Here is a 21,695-nt window from a genome sequence, read left to right as displayed (position 1 = left end):
TTAATGGGGAAACGGAAAGACTAGCTGCTTAAAGGAGACTATTGGGATAAATGCTCCATGCAGAGTTGTATATGCCTTAAAGTGACAAGTTATAGTATTGTATCTTTCTTTTTTATCTCACCTCTCCTGTTTCCTGTGGCTATGGCTCAGGCCACACTCATACAAAGTTGTTAGAAAAACTTTACCCTTGTCAACAGACATTATGGTGCTTCCACACGTGGAAGGGAGATCCCCAGAAGACTGCAAAATACAACCTTGTTTGCAGAAGTTTGGCAACATTGCAAAGACACTTCTCTCTCTTCCCTCACGGATCAGTAATCCTTTCACTGGACACGTTATCCCCCTGCAGCAGCTGTAGAGGATATTACTGAATTTTCCAAATTAATCTACCTTTGAATCAGCATAGCACCCCCCACCCCACAAACCATAGGTGCAGAAAGTGCAGGAGAGAAAGCTGTGCTGGCTTCCACTGCTTGGAATCCTTCCTATCCCAGAATGGATACACACACATAATCAGTTGGCTGTGAACAATAAAGCTCATATGTTAAAATGGCATTGAGCCGACTCACAAGGTGGTATGCCAGTTTCACTAGGGGACAGGTGCCAGGTAGAGATGGTTTAGGTTGGCAGGTTGCATATGGGTAGAGATGTCAGCTTTTCTGCAGAATGTTTTTCCTTTTTGATAGCGATGCCACCTTGGTAGCACATATGTTGTTGCACTTGATCACAACTGTTTACAAAACGTACTGCAATATAGTGCTTGAACTATTAATGCGTGTGTGTGTGTGGGGGGGGGGGGTCTTGAAGTTAAGGAATGGACACCTTGGTCTTGCAGTGAATTCCTAGCAAACCTTTGCAAACACAACGGGGGAGAAAACATATGTTGTTTAGGGGACTAGTGTCTGCAGGGACTATGGTAAGCAAGTTAGATGTACTCAATCGACCCTGTGAAGCAACTCCAGCTGGTAGAAGTTAGATGACTGAGCCCTAAATGCTGGTTCATCCTGAGAAGTGGCAAAAAGCCAAACATCTGGATGGATAGAACCCTCAATTCTGTTAAATGCCCCAGTCACAGGGAGGCAAAGAAGAAGCCAGAAGCTCAGCATCATACTAGGCTTACTCCTTCAGTGATGCATAAAGGGCATAGATCAGAATAGAACCCTCTAATACAAAGGTAACAACAATAACCTAGTTGATCCATGTGACTTTTTTGGGGGGCGGGGTACGAAGTACACTAGGGTAGGACTCATCACTTGTATAGCTTCATTGAAGTCAGAGAAGTGTCACCAGGGTCAGATTTAGGCACAACATGTTTATAGTTACACATTTGATCAAGAAATTGGAATAACCCTGTGAAAGAGAACATTTTTCCTGTATAATCTTCTTATCCTACCTGTGTAAGATTAAATATCTTGTCCTTGTTCACTTAGTAAGTGGCACAGACATAAATTGTACCTAGGAACCTCACTCTCCTTCTTTTAATCCTAGATCACATTCCCTCTTTGTTCTCCCAAACAAGCAAATGTTAAAGAACCACTTGGACTTGAATTAAGTGTTCAAGTTAGGAAATCAAATCCTTATGCACAATAGTCTTGGTATACATAATGTTCTGTGATGTATCTTATATATGCACAAAGAAAGAAGGGATAATGTTACTAATTTGTTCATTACTAATAACAGTTTTCATAATACACTTGCAACTTCACTGTGTGCTAATATATTACATACATTTCGAGTTTGCAAAGACTTTTAAATGATTTTTGCTGAAACAAATGTCTTTAATACAATATTAGTGATGATTCTTTCATATTAGCAATTTCACCTCATTTCTGTGCTACAGCATAATGATTTTGATCTTCTGGGTAGCTTGGTGGAAGATTCTGTAACTTGCAGAGATGATATGAGTGTACGATACTGGAGTGTTACAAATACTCCCTTTTGCTTTTTGATGGACTCATCTTTTAAAAATGAACTTCAGGCTTTCTCATTTCATGGCCCAAGAAAATTTTGTTATAATTAAATATTGTCTTGTTTTCTAACAAGCTCAGTAAGCTATATTCTGCTGGACTCAAGTCCAAAATGAGGATACAAACATCAGTACGTATATGAATGTGGCACTGGTTCTAAGCGTTGGCACTGCTTTAATATTCATTATGCACATTGCTAAAAATGTAAATGAATCAAAATTAATCATCTGTTCATTTGTTGCCATTACATATTCATGGCACTTTTAGCAGAGAAGGATTGTTGATCCTGCTACACTGCTGATCCTGTTCTAACTCAAGGATGACAAAATGTAACTTATTTAACTTACCCTTGATATTTCAGTGGAACACAGCATTCTTCATATACTGTCCTAAACTATTGTGCAGTGTTACTGTGCACGGTTGAACAGTTCTCCATAACAGACTAAGCTGCATTCCAGGGGTAGGTGACGTGATCTTTGCCTATATAAAAAGCTAGTTGCTTTTTAGTTTTAGGTTCTTATGTGTGGCAATCTACCTGGAACTTGGAGGAACACAGACTACAGGAGAGAAGAAGTTGGAGGAGACACCAAGAAGTAAGTCTGCGTCCACATGTTTTGAATACTAGCTGCAGTTGCAACATCACTGTAAATAGTTATTTTACTGAAGAGCCAATTTAGTTTTAGGAAACATGGAGTCTTCTCGTGTTATTACCCAGCACGTGGTACATGAAACTTAAAATCTGGAGTGGATGTGTGTAAGTATTCTGTGGGCCATATTATACTTGCAATCATTAATTTGGAATAACTTCATTGAGCCTGTTACTGTTCTGCTATAGCAGTGTAAATCTGGAATAAGTGTGTAGAATTTCATATGTGGGTGTTGAATCCGGTCCCTTACGAAGTCTAATGAAAGTAGGAAAGAGTGCTCAGTTCAGTAGTTCATGTGAGACAGTCTTAACCCTGAATCCCTTCATCCAGCACAACAGAATTTGAAAGCCATGTTGAGGATGGGAGATCACGCACTTTACTTTACCATGGCAGTCCTCAGTAATAAACATTCAGAACTCAAATGGTGCTTTAGAGATGGACTGGTGGCAGAAGGCCATAGAAAAATACTGAGAAAATGCAAACTTACTTAAAACATATACAAGAAAACAACGTAGAGAAAAACAGAAGGGCATCTCTGACTTCTTGGGCAAAATTCCTGCTTAGCTTAACCCCCATTGCCACCTCATTAAAAAGAGAAGAGATTGTCAGTACAGATACTGGTTCAATATCTGATTAGTTACTATTGACAACTGATTCTAATCTAGTATAGATCATGTGCAACTGGGATGTTTTGCGGTTCACTCAGGCCAGTAATGCATTTGGTCACAATCTGCTTTGTAACCCTAGGTATCTTGGGGCTGTGCAGCTTCGGTTCAGAGCTCTGACTCCAGAAGCCTCACCCTGGCTCTGCCCAGCCTGGATACTCCTTGCAGGCTGAACTTAATATCCTTGCAGCCCTGAATTACTCCCAAAATTGTCCTCCTGCAGGGACCGGTCCCTCTCACTGGACCCCCCCAAAGAAAATGTTAGGCTTGCTGCCTTTACAAAGACAGTAAAACACTTTGATCTGTTGGCTTCCTAGCAGCACACACTTTACTGAATTTACACAGCACTGCTGACTCATAATGAAAGCAAAAAAGTTTATTAACAGAGGTGCAGGGATTAAGTGATACCAAGTAAAAGAGATAAAGGTAGAAATGATTATAAGCAAATAAAAGTGAAAACACACATCTAAAAGTCAAACTTCATCTAGCAAGATACAGTCTCTGTTCAAGATGGTTTATCTCACTCATAGCCTCCTTTCCAGCCTTTTCCTGTTTAGCCTGGTCAGGACCCATCACAGAGATCTAATAGCTTGGTTTCTGTCTCTCCTAAGGTGACGGATAAAGATGGAGTCTTCTCTCTGTGTTCCTTACATCCCCAAAGGGATGTCTTCTAAGTCTTACAAGTCAGGAAGGCCTCCTGGAGATTGTGTCCTCCTCTGGGGTGCAGGAGCCGTGTTAATTCTTTCTCTCAAGTTCAGGATCAGGACAACCCTTGACTGTTCAGCTCAATGGCTTTGAGTACTGCTAATATGTAAACTAAGATAAACCCACCTTTCTTTGTCTAGGACAGCTCTGTTTATCATCTTTGTCTAGGACAGGCTGTCTGAACTTAAACGTGTTCTAGTAACATCATACACAAGGAATTAATGACTTCACATATTAACACATCATTTTACAATGATATTAATAACCAGTGTGGTGTTAGCTTTCTTATGATACTTCACAAGGCATATTGGTACAGTTGTGTGTATGGTGTGAATATAGGGGCGCCTAGGGTCACAGCAACCCATTAACTTTTTCCCCTGCCATTACAAGCATATGTCATTTAGGGTAACAGATCTTTGCAACATTTCAGTCTGTCACTAATGACCTTATTTGAAGCAGCGCTTGATTTAAGATTTGAACCTTTAGCAGCAATTCCTTCTAGTTCCAGCATATACCTCATTTTGAACAAAATTAATATGACTTTAGCCTACAGTCATATAATAAATCCACATTTTTCCTGGCAAAAGAATCTGGCGTCTCATGCTTTTTAAAAAAATAAATGTGGCTAAATCATGTCATGCCAAGTCCTGAGAATGTATTTAGATGACTTTATCTATTTCTATGCCACCTGGAGGAATCACCCCAGTGGTGTCAAAGGAATTATTATTTTATTTAAAGAGTCAAGGTTGAAGCAGCAAATGTCAAATACTCTCCAACAGCTATACATCAGCTGCAAAACTGATGGCGCTCTGTTAGTGAAAGTGATTTAAAACCATAACCAGAGACACTGAATATTGTACTGGAGTCCAGTAACATCTCACTCTAGTAAAACAAACATTGATGTTTCTGTTCAAAAACAATGAATCTTACTGGTGAATTATTTTCGTTTGGATTTTTTTTACCAATTTATCTGTGATTCAAAAAGATAGTTATAGGAAAGTAAACAGTTGAGTAAGTAGTTACTTGCATGGAATATAATGAAGATTCTAGAGGTATGCAAGAATATACATGTTTCAGAGTAACAGCCGTGTTAGTCTGTATTCGCAAAAAGAAAAGGAGGACTTGTGGCACCTTAGAGACTAACCAATTTATTTGAGCATGAGCTTTCGTGAGCTACAGCTCACTTCATCGGATGCATGCTGTGGAAATCGCACAAGACATTTTATACACAGACACCATGAAACAATGCCTCCTCCCACCCCACTCTCCTGCTGGTAATAGCTTATCTAAAGTGATCATCAAGTTGGGCCATTTCCAGCACAAATCCAGGTTTTCTCACTCTCCGCCCTCCCACAAACAAACTCACTCTCTTGCTGGTAATAGCCCATCCAAAGTGACCACTGTCTTCACAATGCATATGATAATCAATGTGGGCCATTTCCTGCAGAAATCCAGGTTCTCTCACCCCCTTCCAAAAACCACACACACAAACTCACTCTCCTGCTGGTAATAGCCTATCCAAAGTGACCACTCTCCCTACAACCTGCATGAAAATCAAAGTGGGCCATTTCCAGCACAAATCCAGGTTTTCTCACTCCCCCACCCCCATACTCACACAAACTCACTCTCCTGCTGGTAATAGCTCATCCGAAGTGACCACTCCCCCTACAATGTGCATGATAATCAAGGTGGGCCATTTCCAGCACAAATCCAGGTTTTCTCACCCCCCCCCCCCCCATAAATGTTGTAACCTGGAATTAACACAGATGTTAAAAACCCAGTGGTGACCTTGTGATTAAAGCACTGGACTGGGATGCAAGAGACCTGTAAATCCTGGCTTTGCCATAGATTTCTGTCACCTTGAGCAAGTCATTTTATTGCTTTGGTGCCTTAGCTCCTCATCTGTAAAATGGGTATAATACTTGCCTTCCTCAAGAAGTGTTCTGAGAATAAATCTATCAGTACTTAGGAAACTGTCATGCTACCATTACAGAGGTAGCAGGAAGCCATACCAGGATTTGGTGCAATAAGTCACCTTGTACACAAGTAGCAGTCAGTCAGGTGAATCAGTCTGTACATGTAAGATGGGGTTTGGTGCTGTAATATTATATATGTCTAGACACTAAAGGTGATTGCAGTGTTGCCAAGTCTTGTGATTTTTTTTTTATTGCAAGTCTCATGATATTCGGTGGTTTTCTTAAAGCAACAGCTCCTGGACTCATGTGATTATGTGGGACACTGCTTTAATTTTAAAAAAGTAAATTTCTAATCATGGTGGTTGTGGAGAAAAGCTGAAAATGTGATCCCCTAAAGACTATCTCCATCTTGTCTCAAGCTTGTGATTTTAATGTACGTCTGATTGAAGTTATTTGCCTGATCTTATACTATGAACTATTGGTGCTAAGACTCCATCACCTGACCACCTCTGGTAAGTATAAAACCAATTTGTGCCATTTGAGCAGTGCAAAGTAGTTAGTTATAGCAGATGAGAGAATCCAGCCCTTAATGTCTGTGCAAACCCAACTATTAGAATGAGTCTAAATTAATATAGAGAAGAGCCAAGCTAGAAACTTTGGACTCTGCACTCTAAACATTGGAGAACGCCTCGGTCTGAATTTGCAGCTCAAACTCTTCTCAAACAAATTTAATATTTACTAGATTTAAAAAAAAATAACAATATTAGGCTGACTGGCCCAATGGATAGAGCACCGGAATGGGACTCAAACTTGGGCTCTATCCCCAGCTCTGCCACTGGGCTGCTGGCTAACCTTGGGCAAGTCACTTTGCCACTCTGTGCCTCAGTTTCCCCATCTGACACTGACCTCCTTTTGTAAAGAGCTTTGAGACCAACTGATTAAAAGTACTATTTATGAGCTAGCTATTGTTATCCCAATGTTGCCAATTCATGATTTTATCTCAAGTTTGATATTTGGTGCTTTTCCTACAACACACACTCTTGGAGTCCTATGAATCTATGAGAATCTCAGCTTCCTTAATATTTTAATGAAAAATTACATTTCTAGCCCCCTCGGTTGTGGGGAAAAGCTTGAAAACATGAGTCGTACAGGTTCAAATCAAGTAAGTCTCAAAACTTTCAAAATTGCCAAATAAAAAGAACTCAAAATTGACTACGTTTTTTTTTAAAGTCATAATTAAGTCAATCTCATGATTTTGGGGGGCCCAACTCATGACACTTTAACACTTGGGTCTGGCAATATAGTATTTCTTAATTCTATTGTAGAGAAAACCCAATTAGGTAGTTCAGTTTCCGTGTCCATTCACTGCTTGTGGTGAGGCTGCAAATAAGTGGGGGGTGGGGAGAGGAAGCCCAGCCGACTAAAAAGATCTATCGGGTCCAGTCGAACACCAAGCAGTAGCTCCCATATATTTTTCCAGGCAGGATGGCAACTATACTCTGACTGCAAAGTGGCTCATCAATCCTGGAGGTGATTATTATAAGGTTGCAGTAGTCTGTGGTGGCTGAAGAAATGTGTTTCAGTGCTCTGTAGTTGTTGGAGTTTCCGAAGTGCTGAAGGGCTTCATGCCCAGGTACACTGCATTGTACCCAGTGGAGTCCATTGGAGAGGTGATGGCGGCGTGAATAATGGAGACCAAGTCATCATTTTCCAGGATGGAACAGTGTCTCCTAGTCAAATGCTGCCAAGTGAGAGCTCCGTGTCAGTGAGGAATCTACGAGTACTCCTAAACTACAGGCTGATCTGACTAACTGTGGATGTGTCCCTTCAACCAAAGGAGACTACACCATGGCTGTGAACTCTTCCAAATGCTTTCCTCTGCCCACCAGCATCACCTCTGTTTTGCTCTGGTTCTGCTTCAGCCATGAGCTAATCTTGTCCAAGCAGCAGGCTGTTTTGGTGTTGGTGGTTGTATGTGAAGGGTAGGTACAGCTGTATCTGCATATTGCTGACTTGAGTCCCGCTTACCTGGTGGTTGCATGTAGATGTTAAAAAGAACCAGACAGAAAACTGATCCTCATAGGACTCCACAAGCAAGGCGTCTGGTGGTGGTGAAGCAGTTTCCACACTCCTTGGGAGCATCCCTACAAGAAGCACTAAAATGAAGCCCATTTCCCCAGACCCCTGCCACCTCTCAGGTTAGACAGCAGTAGATCACGATCAGCAGTGTTGAACACTGCAGAGAGGTCCAGGAGGGTGAGAATGGATGTCTGCCCTCTATCCATTGACAGCCGGAGATCTTCCATCAGTGCCAAAAAAGTGGTTTCAGTTCCATATCCTTGCCTGAATTCAGATTGTGCTGGGTCTAGAGAATATTAGCTTCAGTTAGAAAAAGCTTGTGGTTACCTTTTGGCTAGCTTCTCTATGCCTTTGTCAGAATTGGAGGTTTGACACTGAGTGGTTGCAATTAGAACCAATATATCCAGTTTTTTCCAGTGTTGATTGGACTATTGGGTGTTGGAAGGAGGAAGAGAAGATTCCTTCTCTGAAGGAGTGTTTGGTGCCACTCCTGACTGAAACAGCCAATTGTTCATGATGCTCGCAACATAGGAAGGGCATGGGTCAGATTCACAAGTCTTGGGTCGAGCCTTCTTTAGGTGTTCCGAGCTTCTTGAAGAGTGAATGTATAGAACTCCAGGAATGCAGGTGGGCTGTTTGTTGATCATTGCAGGCAGAGCAGATCCATGCTGTTTGGAAAGGCTTCTCAAATGTGCATGATCTTTTCACTGACATAGGATGGTAGTTCTTTGCAGTGCTTGGTTCCCAGTTCTCATGCAGCCTGTAGGCACTCAGGTGTGATGAAGCATTTTACCACCCTAGATAGCTTCTTGAGATGGGATTTGGCAGCCTAAAAGGAGAGGGGAAAGGAAGTATCTCTTAACCTGTAATACAGCTTCTTCATAGGCTTTCAGAAATTTGTGTTTCATACTATGTGTTTCAGCCTTCGTTTTCCCACCATGAACGCTTGAGTTTCCACCCGTCTCTCTTTGTCTACTGCACGGTATCAGAAAACTAAAGAGATCTGAGTTGGTGCTGCAGAGGAAAATGCCAGTTTGGGGCCAGTGCGTTAATGGTCCTGGCTAGTGTACGGTGCGAGTTGGAGTACTGTGGTCCTTTAGCAGGTTTTGGCATTTGTCAGAATCCATGAGTCTTCATGGTCGAACAGGTTCATTGGTCTGTCTTGTTGCCTGGGATCTGGAAGAAATGAGGTGAGGGTCTGACTAAGATGGTGGCTGGGTTGTGAAGTCCTCAATCTTGATAGAGGCCCAAGATTCATTCTACACTGGAATGAAAACAAAACATTTTAAAATGTTTTCATGAATGGAATTGTCAGCTGAGCATTTAGATTCAGCAAGGTTTCTTGGGTCCAGGGCACACGTGCATGCTCTCTGTCTAAATTGAAGTCTCTTCCTGACCAGTAAGTCTCTGTGAAACATTTCAGCTTTGAAATGCTCCAACCAGCTTTAATAACTAAAAAGAGCATATTTTAAAAATACAGCTCATGCCTCAATAAATACAAGCCAAATACTTAAGGATTCTCCTTGTTTGTTATTCATGTGTAAACCAGCTTCTTCACAAAACATGTGAAATACACCAGTTTAGATTAGCACATCCATCTACAATCAAAAGAGGTTTGGGTCTAGTGGTTTGAACACAGGATGAGGAGACAGGAAATCTTGAGGTCCAATCCTGGCTTTGACCAATTTCTTCTGTGGCTTTGGACAAGTCCTACGTGGCCTGATTTTCAGAACTGCTCAGTGATAACAATCAAATGCACAAAGAAAAATCCATTTCACCACCCGGAATTTGGTGGGTATTCTAAACCTATTCTGTTGGAGCTCAGATAAGGAACAGAGTAAGTGATGATAAAAGGGAGGAGGAGAGGTGCATGTTTACCTAATCCTCCCATGTGCAATTTGAAAAGATAGTGAAAAAACTGGATTATCGCCACTGCCCTTGGGGTATTAATCCAGAATTTTAATGGCATCTTATAAAAGTATTTACCCCATTTTTAAACTACAATAAAGAAAACCCTCTTCTCAATCTCCCATTCTATCAAAGACTATTTCAGCATAAAGCAACATAGCCGCCTCCTCTGGTGAATCCAATTTCAGATCTGCAATCACGGCTTCCAGGTGGTGGATATCAGCAGTCAGGCATTGGTTTTTTGTTTTTTTTAAAAAATACCTTTTTAATCTGTATGGACTATTTCGAGAATCAGGCTCCCAGGCACAAAGTGGGTATTTTCACTAATATTTTGCAATTAATATTAAATAGAACTACATAACATGTTCTCCATAGGAGCCCTCATAGGCTTAATTTAAAAAGGGGGGTGGAGGGAAAGCCATCACAAAGGATATATTAAGGCCAAAAGAATTGTATTGACCTGTACATTTGTAAAGCTATTTTGCAAGTATAGGGCCAGGTAAGTCTTAAAGAACACAAAGACCACACACGCACCCCTCTTCAGACTACCTGATTTTGATCACAAAAGGTTTTTTTGCGTGCAGTTTACCTTGCAGACCCTTCCATGACTTCTCACTCTACGCCAGGATTTAAGATTCACCTCTATGGTGACATAAGGAGAAATAGGCGATAGAGTTTGAGAGCTAGAGTTCCAGAGAGCTGGATTAAGAATTCATTTATATTTATTATAAGAGAGTCCTGCTCTTCTCTGCCTCAAGGGGCACTTCATGAACCTCTTCCATGGAGTTGGAACATTCTTTTAAACAACTCATGATCATTCTTCTGCCATTCCCCAACCTTGATGCCTACCACTTTCCCCACTTCAAACATATATAGAAGAAAATGCTTCATTAGCTTTAAAAGTTAGACCTCTAAGGAAATATATACCCAATAATCATCCGTGCATGGGATTTTCCTCAGCTAAATCCTCACGAACTGATAGATGAACAAATCATCTTTCTTCTTTCCTGTTGTTAGCACTTTTTCTAATACAGGAGGTTTCATCTGAGTCTTTCATGGGCCAGGAATTCAGATGACTGGTTCAATATTTATAAAAAAAAAATGAAGGTTTATTCAAACAGAAAACTAAAAGAACAACTCATGGTTAAAACCAAACTGTAAACAAATGAAAGAAAGTGATTAGACCCCATGAATTTATTATTGCCAAGTTTCACAGCACACTCTGTCCATGAACTCATCCAGGCAGCAACCATAATGTCTGCGAAGTGCACACTATTGGGTGGTGGTAAATAACAGCATAGCTCCTGTTAAGTTACAAAATGGCTATCACTGTATAATTCTATGGTCCCCAATTCTCTGCTCCATTGGTCAACAGATGCATTTTGTATGAATCGGTGTTATCAAGTGATATCTTTGAAATTAGAGACTGCTTCACATCAAAAACTTTGCTATGAACATCCCTGAACTTTGTAAGTAGGAAGACATGAAGGGAGACTAGTCACAGTAGGAGTCTGAATCCAAATTTTGCTAGTGGACCTGTATCTCTATAATGATTCAAATCCATCACCAACACTCCTAAACTTTATAGTGTATTGGAAATCTGGATCCCATTTCCAGTTATGCGTCTTGAGCACATATCAAGAAGAGATGGGCTTAATATGCTTGTGTTCCTCAATTTATGGCAGTCTATTTGTGGGTGTAGGGAGAGGAAGGGCTACACAGGTTATACAGTTATTTATGCCTATTGAAAATGGTCTTAATATTTTTCATAAGCTCTAAATCCACCAAAAAATCAAACAGCAGATGGAACCCAAAAATATAGGGTGGATTCTTGTTTGTGCTCTGAAGTTAAGAGCCGTGTATTGACACACATCTCTTACTTTACGTGACAATGTAAATTAAGGCATCTTCACAAGATAACTGCGTTGTGATGCATTTTTTTAAAATATATATCAAAGTCAGTTCCCAATTTTGTGTTTGAGATCAAACAGTCGGGGATTAGCATGCTTTGAATTTTAATAAATCCCTTCAGGGTAATCACAGGTTATGAATGCAGAAGACAAGTTCTGTGCAAAGCGTTCCAGTGCTCTATATTAATTGAAGCTGCTTCTGTTCCCTGCACTCATATTTGAGCATAAAAACCCCTTCAGGTTTCATTTTAGCTAAAATTCTTGATCAAAACTACGAAGACCAGTAAAACAAAATGAGGTTCTGACCCTCCTATAAATCAGCTGTATAACTGTAAGTATATTGAGGTATCTCTCATGTTGCAATAAACAGTAAGCCTGCTACAAAGCAAATAGCATAGGCTGTCCGAGTTGAGTGCCTGGGGTGTGTGAGAACCATAAGAGAAGTACTAGCAGAAGAACCCAGCCCTGACATCACTGTTAACTATGCCTGGCAAGGGAGAGCCAGAAGGAGGAGTTAAAACTATCAACCAAAGGTTTAGAGGTGGGGTTTTAAAAAGAGCCTATTGGGAATTGTGCTCTGAAGGCACTTTTGAAAATTCCACTCTAGGGATATCTCACTCCACAAGCTAGTGTTGTGTATAAGTCAGGTGGCAAAGCTAGGCATCTCAAAAAACGATCTGTTCATCCCTAATATTATAAATCCAGTATATGTAGTTGTATTGTATCAGAATAGTGTCAAAGCTCTTTAAATATTTCTGATCCCTCTAGTAGTGGTCACCCCACATTCTTTGTTTTATAAGTCTCAGTGCAGCAGGATGCATATTTGTGTATAGTTAGGAAACCGTTATCTGGAACCCAACTGTGCCTGTGTGATTTCTTCACATTCTTGTTGCATAAAGAGCAAAAGACACAACGATAGTATGCTCCAATTTCCGACTGTTAGATATTAGTAAAATTAAGAGCTTGTGAAAGCAAAAAGGACATCTGCATCAATGCCGAAAACTTGGAACAGTTAGATTCAATTCAGTTCAAGGTTCAATTCTGTTCTAGTTCTCTATGGTTTTAGATAGAGAAGGAGTGTGGGAACAAAGTCTTCTCTTTCCCCTAAAAGTCCAAGTAAATAACTGAACTACAGGGTTTCAAATGCCCAAAACGGGCCATTATGTTATGCAATCTTTCCACACCTCTCTACCCAGGCACCTCAATCCTACCCTGAAGTAATTTTGCTATTTTAATCACAGACTTCTCACAAACACTGACCAGGCTGAGTCCGCTAAACTCATTTTGGTGAGCTTTCCTAAATTACAGTGAGGTCTATAGACAGGACTAGTGCAATAATCCATCCTGTCATCCAGGCCTTACTTGACTTATTTACATGTCAGTGCTACAAAAGCTGATGAAAGACATACTGGTTTATTATGCAATGAGACCTTTAATAAAAGTTCAGCTAAACAAAAACAACTGTTGAAACAACCTCCTAAGATGAGAGAGAATTGAATAGGTCTAGTAAAAGAGTGGATAACTAACCAGCAATTCATTAAAGTCTATGGATTAAGTATCCAGAATTAAAACCTAGAAGGTTTCCCAGTTTAAGCAATGTGGCAAGGCACCCCCTTCCTCTCACCACACTGAACATTTCCCCATCTGGCAATGGTGGGCCTGGAGTAATCAGCCCCACTCAGGGCAGGGTTTGCCTTTCTCCTTCTGTGCTCCCTTGGTCATGTTTTCAAGGTAGGCCTAAGGGGTGATCCTCCATGAAACAAAAAGGAAACCCTCTCATAAACGATAAACCCCAGGGGCTACCTTTCGCTGCCTCCTCTCTGGTGCAGGGTGTTATCCTGTTGGTTGCCCCAGGGTGTCAGTCCTTCCCCTAGCAGGCACTCAGGTTTGGCTGTTTCCCCTATGGGAAGGAACATAGCCTCTCACCCTGGATCAGATTATTTCCCCAGGAGCTTGTCTCTCTCCCTTCCCCTTTTCCCTGCCCAGAGGAGGGGTTTTTAAAGCTCTCCTTCCTCCTTCCCTGCCCTTTAACTCCTGCACATAAGAAATTTGTCTCCTCTGTCAAGCTGTCTGGAGCGGCTCATGACCATGAGTGCCAGCCTTAGCGCAGAGACCCCAAACTGGTGGTATGTTCTATAATTAGATTTCACCAACCCGGTAACAAGGGTGAACTCCTCAGGCACTATAACGGTCTTACCATGGAGTCACAGACAGTCTCCTTGGGCATTCCAGTCTCTCTTGCCACCCAGGCAAGCTGGACTTAGTGATAGGTGTGTCACTACACCAAAAATCACAACAATATTCAGGTTGCTCCCAGTCCCAAGAGACCAGTCACTTACCCCAGGTCAATTTGTAACTTAGATCCCACATCAAAGCCAATGCTTGCAACCAATCCTAGAGTAAACTACCTAAGGATTTAATAACTAAGAAATAAATGAGAGAGTTATTACAAGGTTAAAGCAGGCAAGCATATATACAGAAATGAGTTGCAGTCTCTGGTTCCAAAAGATGACTGAGCTGTAGTAATCTGTTAGCTGAATGTCTTTTAGGGACAACCCAGGTTGGCTCAGGAGAGCTCAGCTTCTGTTTCGGAGCTTCGGCCCTGTGAGAGTCCAAACAGCAATAGAGATGAAAATAGCTGACAAGAACATTTTTCCTTTCCTTCTTCCAGAATTCAAGCTGATGGGACAAACCCTTTTGCAGGTAGCCTCTTTGTGCTGTGAGGGAGCAATTACAGTCTTTGTATTGGTGCCACAAGTACTCCTTTTCTTTTTGCGAATACAGACTAACACGGCTGTTACTCTGAAACCAGTCTTTGTATTGTGATGTTCCATAATGGCCCATTTAGTTTTGATAGCCCTTCTTGATGGACAAGAGAGGATCCTGGGTTCACAGTTTCAGAGCAAACTTTTTTTTTTACAGTTATAGAGCAACAACTTAAATATTACCTTAGAGCATATGATAAAGACATTATAAGTGAGATTAATGCATGCAGCAATTTACAAGGATTTCATAAAGTTCAAACACTAAACACATTGTTTTAAGTTCAATACCCATCTTAACCATAACAATATACAGGTGAAACAGACTGGTTTCTAGCAAAGAATTTGTCAGTGCTTGGCTGAGGCCTAAAATAGTGGCAAAAGCTGGCACCTGGTTTGCCAGCGTCACATCCTCCTTTTCCTTTTTTGCTGAGCCATCAAACCCACTGCAGAAAACGTTACAAGTATTTGATAAGGTGAAGAGGAGACTCAGAGCACGAGGATCAGCCTACATGTCTGAACATGCACAGCCTGTATTTGGGAGCCAGCAAGATATCTCTTGGGAGCTCTTACAAGTACAGTACTGTAGTGAAGCATGTGGCAGATGCGCAAGTCACTAATCAATCATCTAGATAGTTGAGGAGAGAAGCTGAGTTCCAAAGTTACACGCAGCAAGAGGGATGTACTCTTCACTGGGATCCTGCCCAGTTTTTCTGCAATGTTTAAACTCCTTGGGCAACTCAAAGCAGCATGGTCACTGGCCTCAAATTAAGGAATCAGACCTGTACTCTGGCTCAGACTCCAAGTATTACAGGACTGCATAATGAAAGAATATGTCTAACTTATTTGGTGTAAAAACCACATATACCAACAGTGAGAGAGGGAGTGAAAGATATGGACCCAGCAGAGAACGTGTGTCTGCCTAACAGTTCCAAAATTTGGGGAGTTCCTGTCTATATATTTAGTCTCAGGATGAGCAGCTGCCACTCCTGCCCTAGAACATATTAGAGGTTATTTAACCATCTGAGACTATATTGGCTCTTTCTTCTGCCCATTCTGGAAATAGGGCAGACCCTTTTTGTACAGCCCTTCTGCGCTGGCTGCTGTACATGTTCCCTGGGCAGCCTCTTTGCAACCTGGTCCTCCTACCTCTAAAGCAGCCCAGAACCATGGTGGTTTCATGGCATTTGGGAAGTCACAGGTCATTTGTGCCCAGTTCTCATGTATATCATGACCTGTAGTGTTCTAGATCTGTGCCTCGGTGAACTGCCAGCCAACAACAAAACTTGCGGTTGGCCTGGATGTTCAGGAAATGATGATACTGGGCAGCGCAATCCCCTCCGAATGTTAAAGGGACTCCCCCAAAAACCCCAACAGTTTCTTAACCTGCACTTCAAACATCACCTTGAATTATCACCACCAGAAAGAAGTTTTAAATATCAAATTCCCTTTTCACTCTTTACACTGTTTGTTGGCTATTTACATTTCTTTCAGCTTTCGCAGTAACAACTGAATAATCAGTTTTGTTTTTGTCATTTTCTAGGCAATTTCACTTTCAAGTCCTCTTATGCTAGCACTCTACTGCAGTTTTTGGGCTGTTAACAGTGCCTGCACTGAACTTTTTGTTAAAAGGACTTTTTGTTGTTTTTTATTTATTTAATAAAGTTAAAGTGGTCTTATATTTTTAAAGCTCATTTTGTCCACATTAGACCTGCTATTGATTTTTTTAAAATACTTTTAAAATTATTTTTACAATAGTAAGGTGTGAGAATTCTACTCACAAAATACAACTTTAATGCTGGCTAAAAGAATGTGTATTCCAGCCCGTCTCTAATTTTAGTAGAATTAAGAAATAATCTCAGGCTCATACACTTTAAAGTCTGAAAGGACCATCTCCTTCAGTAACACTGCTATCAAATATATAGGAATCCACACACCTATAAATGAATAGCTTGTCAAAGTCACTTTTACAAACCAGACTTAAATGTGGTTTTTAGACTAGCGTACAGCACTGTGATCCAGAATGGCTGAGGATTTGTCCTGGCTCAAATGGACTTGCTGTGCAACATTGGTCAAGTCTCTTAAGCACTTTTGGGTTCACCCACCTGTAGAGCAGGGATGATAATACTTAATCCGAGTGAGGCGAAGCATAATTAAAGTACTTTGAGATCCCGATAGTAAACAACTATATAAAGTGCAAAATATTTAATTACTTGTCTAATGGCATTACAGTGCTCAGCATTTATTGCTATTACTGATGTCTATTAGGAAGTTGCTCCTCAGGTTTAGACTTTTATAGCTCTAATGCCACAGTGAGTATCAAAAAAGGGCTTGATTGTGATGGCTTGGGTGTACTTAGCCATGAAGCGGTAAAATTTCAGGATAGAGCACAAGAAATTAGTTACAGTCCAATAGTTAGCAGAAATGGGAGTTGTGCATGCAATTCCCAGGCTGAAAATGTGCCCCTAAAAGTCCTGTATCAACACAGTTCTGGTGCTTTATTGGACACGTTATAAAGGCAGCTTCCTTCTCATAGGAATCTGCATTGTACAATATGTGCTGCTTTATCAGTCAGTTTCCAGTTCTGTGTTTGAAAAGAAATCAGTCTGAGATCAGCATGCTTCGAAGTTGAATACTCCTCCTCAGGGCAATTGCAGGTTATGAATACAAAAGATTAGTATGTTTGTTTAATTACACTAGAGTCCTTCTAGTATCTGAGCTAGAATACCCTATCCTTATCCTAGTTTAGCTAAAAAATTCATTAAAATAAAGTTGACCAGCAAAACAAGAATAGAAATGTGCTTCTTAGGAAAAGACATTTTAATTTTTTAAAAAAATAATCTTCATATTAACAGGTTACGAACACCACAAACACTGAGCTACTGCATGCTACAATGGTAAAGTGCCTTCAAAAATGTGAATTGTATTTTAAAAATGGTCTTATTTTTGTATAACTTTGGCGACATTTGGGCAACACTGAAATACAAGAAAAAAGAGCATGTTTGTACATCCATTTCTTAATTAAAAACATAGTTTTGAAAGAAAAAACTGAACTGTGAAAATTTTTGCCATGATATCTATTACTGAATTAGTTACAAAAATCCATAAGATACAATATACAAAGAATACTTGTCGCTAACTGCTGCATATAAATCTTTGTAAGGAGGATAGTGAAATACCAGTTTTTACTTTTTAAGTCTACATTTGCACATTTTAGGAGGTTTTTTTTAAAGTTCCATTTGGATTTGGATAAGGTTTTCTTTGCATGTGAAAAAATAAGGAAAGATGGGTTAGCTTTTTAAAGTCAATGTCTCCTATGACTGAAATAAAGTACCAGTTATATAATTTAATTTTTCTTATTGACCAAACAGTCCAGTCGCATCTTGTTGAATAAACAGCGCTCTCTCCCTATGAATTCCCTGTAACTAAAATTAGAGGTATTGATGAAATCATAGGTATGCCAAGACATTTCAATAAAAATGAAAGGATGGGGCCATATTCATTTTGAGACTGGCATATCAAAGCAGCATCCATTGCAGACTCACATCAAACCAAGGGCATATAGAGAGATATAGTCATTGGGATTTCCCTACAGTCCTCCCACCCAGTTTAACTAGTTACATTGCAGTGTTGCCAATTTAGTTGTTTTCCTACCCCCGTGTAAATTTGAACACCCCCTTTAATTTCAATTCCCGGGGAAAACACTTTTCCATATTTTATTTCATTCCTTGGGCATGTTATACTTAGGGAGGGGTTCAAAAATGGGAACTCGGTGAAAGTTTTTGCAGATAATTTGTTCTCCCCACCCTTTTAAGTTTGAATATTTTCAACAAGCTCTACTAATTGAGAATAACTCCAATGAATATCTTATAATCCCTCCTCAAAGTATATTTTGTGTTTTAAAAGTTTTCCAGTGCAACCAATAACTGAAAACTAAGCAAATGATAACTCAAAAACAAAAATCGGATGACTTCATCCTGGGCATTGCTTCTTGTCTTGAAGCTCGTGCTCTTGCTCTCTCTCACTCACACACACAGAGTCTGACTTAGACTGTAAGCTCCTATGGACAGGAACAGTCGCTTGTTTGTCTGTAAAGTGCATTGTACATCTATGCGGTTGTATAAATGACACTACCAGGGCTTGAACCTCCTTAGTTGTGCCATTGATAGCAATGGAAGTAGGAGTGGGCCCAGACTTTTACCAGTAGCTGTAGTGAAGAAAACATTCAAGAAGCTTAATGCATCACATGTACAAATGCCATTTAAAAAGTAACTAGCAGCTGGCAGAGAACTCTGGGCTGATTAAACTCATTGTCTCCTCAAGTGTCTCTTTTAGCTAGTTCTGTCTCAGTAAAAAATGTGGTAAGTGAAAAAATTCTATGTAAATCCAAGACCTAGAAGTGCTATATTCCTTTCACAGAGGGGAAGTTCCCTACTGAAACTTGCAGTGTTTTGGTCTGGGATGCACCTTGCACTGTGGGAAGATGATCTCACTAGCAATGTCATTCCAATCCTGAGAGAATAAATTTCTGAAATCAGCAAAACCCTCTTATTTTTTCATTGCTGTTCTTGGGACATGCAATCTGTAGCATGGAAAATATTTCTGAACTGTGAAGCATGCCATCTTTTCCAATGGAAAAATATGGAATATCCCTCACAAGTGAATGTGAAGAGAGTATTTTTATCTGTTTATAGACTTGTCTGTGAGACTGCAAGCATAAGAGCTGAGTGCTTGAGAATCATCAATGAAGGTATCCTCAAAACACCTCTCTTGAGACAGGAAGTATAATCACCCTATTTTATAGGTGGGAAATTGAGGTACTGAGAGTTAGTGTTTGTCCAAAGTCACAAAAGAAATTTGTGACGGACACAAGATTTGAACCCAAATCTAATAATTCCTAGTCCAGTTCTGTAACCATAAGACTATCCTCTAAAAGATAGAATCTTTTAGCTGTAACTACTTTTGTGCAAGTGTCAATTACTTCATGTCTGTGGCCTAATTGCTATATAGACATCTGACAGATAACTAATGCTCTCTATTTAGGTACTTATATGGCCCCTGCCACCATAGTATCTGAGCAGCTCACAGTCTTTAATGAATTTCTCCTAGCAATATCTCTGAGGTAGGAAGTGTTATCTTCATTTTACAGATGGGGAATAGAAAGGCTAAGTGACTTGCCCAAAGTCTTTGGTGGAGCAGGCTATTATACTTCTAACCACTGGACTATCCTTTTCTCCTGATCTATCTATCGTTATGAATATAAGGAGGAAAAAAAATCTCATTAAATATGGCAGTCTAACGGACTTTATTTAAATCTTATTGTAGTGAAAACCTCATTCTTAAACAAGTTTGACTCATAGAAAGGCACTTCAGCATAAATGATGTGACCGCTATTGTCCAATCTTCCTCTGAAACAGTGATTATAAATTCCTATTAATCACTGACATGTTTAACGAATGACTTGATATTGCTAAACAGCAATTCTCCTTCAGACACAATATATAGGACCCCAAGAAGTCTTAGGAAAGTTTAATTGTCTTTTTTTTTTTTTAAAGACTGTCTAATTTTTCCTTCTTACCAGTCCCAGCTGACTTTTGACTCAGGTTGGATTGCTAATAGCTCGTTTATGGTTAACATATCTGCAATCGTGAAATGTCTTGGTAGCATAAATGAACAAGCTTTGGTCTATATAAACATGATATCAACAGTGCATGTGAAACATGGATTTCAGATTAAATGCATGTATGCAGAAGCATGCCTCCTTTGCTCTGTGTCATTCATATTCTTGATACTGCTTTATGCTATTTTAGTTATTAATCTTTGGCTTTCTCTCTGACGCACACAATAAAAAAAATGTAAGCAGAAGCATTTATGCAGATGACAGAAAAATAATGACTTGACATGTAAATGACTTGTTGGCAGAAATCCTGCAGTCCAGATGTTACAATTCCCAAAATCATTCACCTAATCAAAGATCTTCTGAAGGTTTTTCTTTCTCTAGTCTGTTGGTCATTTAAAAATAATCACAGATATTTATACATTAGATATAATTCTTTTATATTTTATGGGGCATATAGTCTCTCAAAATGTCCTCTGTCTGTACAAAGTAGAGAAAGGTGTATGACCAGATGGTCAAAGTTATTTTCCCCCTCCACAGCAGGATAAATGGGGTAAACCTCATAGCAGACTCCCCAGTTTTCTTATTAATTGAGCCAATTTACTGTCCAGAGAGCTGAGTCATTTGCTAAAGCGTGGTGTTTTTGTTTGTGTTTAGTTGTGGGGAGGGTGCAAGAGGAAGGAGGTTAAAAAATTAAGTCAATCTGGGATTAATAAACAGCTTTTTAGCATCATAGTAATATGGTAACTTTGATTCAGGGAATTTGAAACAATATGTTCCGGTCTTAACCCCCAGTGAGCTACCGCTTCAGAAACCAAGTGGACTAAAGTAAGAATATAAGATCTACAGGGCTTTCCTACACATACACACACATCTGCTCACAAAATTAAAATAAATTGTAAATCTAATAGACCTGATATGGTGTAACTCTAACATGTCTACGTTTACCTCTGGAACGATTGATCCAGTGGGGGTTGATTTATTGTGTCTAGTGAAGATGCGATAAATCGACCACCGAGCACTCTCCTGTCAATTCTGGTACTCCACCAGAGTGAGAAGCGTAGATGGAGTTGATGGGGGAGTGGCAGCAGTCAACTACCTCAGTGAAGACACCGTGGTAAGTAGCTCTAAGTACGTCGACTTCAGCTAGGCTGTTTTCGTAGCTGAAGTTGCTTTACTTAGACTGACTTCGCTCGTGCGCCCCTTGCTACCCCAGTGTAGACTAGGCCTTAGTGTTACACTGTATCTTCCCATTGGGAGGAAAGGAATTAGTACTGCACTGAAAGGATACACAGCTGTGAACCGAGCCTACCACCTGGCTTTAACCATTTTGGGGAATGACCTACCCTGTGGCTAAATGACCACAAAATACTTCAGAACTGCTCTGATGTATAATTTATTAACCCCTGCTATTGCTTGTTAGTGTATATGTGTACCATTGCCTTCTGATTCAACCAGAACTGCACAGCTCTTGTAAGCCTTCTATTCAGAGCTGGTTCAAAAAACGTTTTGTTTTGGG

General features: G+C 40.1%; 1 long non-coding RNA gene across 5 annotated transcripts in view; it reads left to right on the top strand.

Annotated features, from left to right (window-relative positions):
- Window positions 1-21,695, top strand: part of LOC122462899 — a 185,117-nt gene that overhangs the window by 40,173 nt on the left and 123,249 nt on the right. For all 5 annotated transcript variants that reach the window (XR_006285791.1, XR_006285790.1, XR_006285788.1 and 2 more), the window contains one exon: window positions 2,475-2,560. This is a non-coding gene — a long non-coding RNA (uncharacterized LOC122462899). The remainder of the gene's footprint in view (window positions 1-2,474; window positions 2,561-21,695) is intronic.

Source organism: Chelonia mydas, chromosome 14 (genome assembly GCF_015237465.2).
Source record: "Chelonia mydas isolate rCheMyd1 chromosome 14, rCheMyd1.pri.v2, whole genome shotgun sequence".
Lineage (NCBI taxonomy): Eukaryota > Metazoa > Chordata > Testudines > Cheloniidae > Chelonia > Chelonia mydas.
This window is presented reverse-complemented; position numbering and strand designations above follow the sequence as displayed.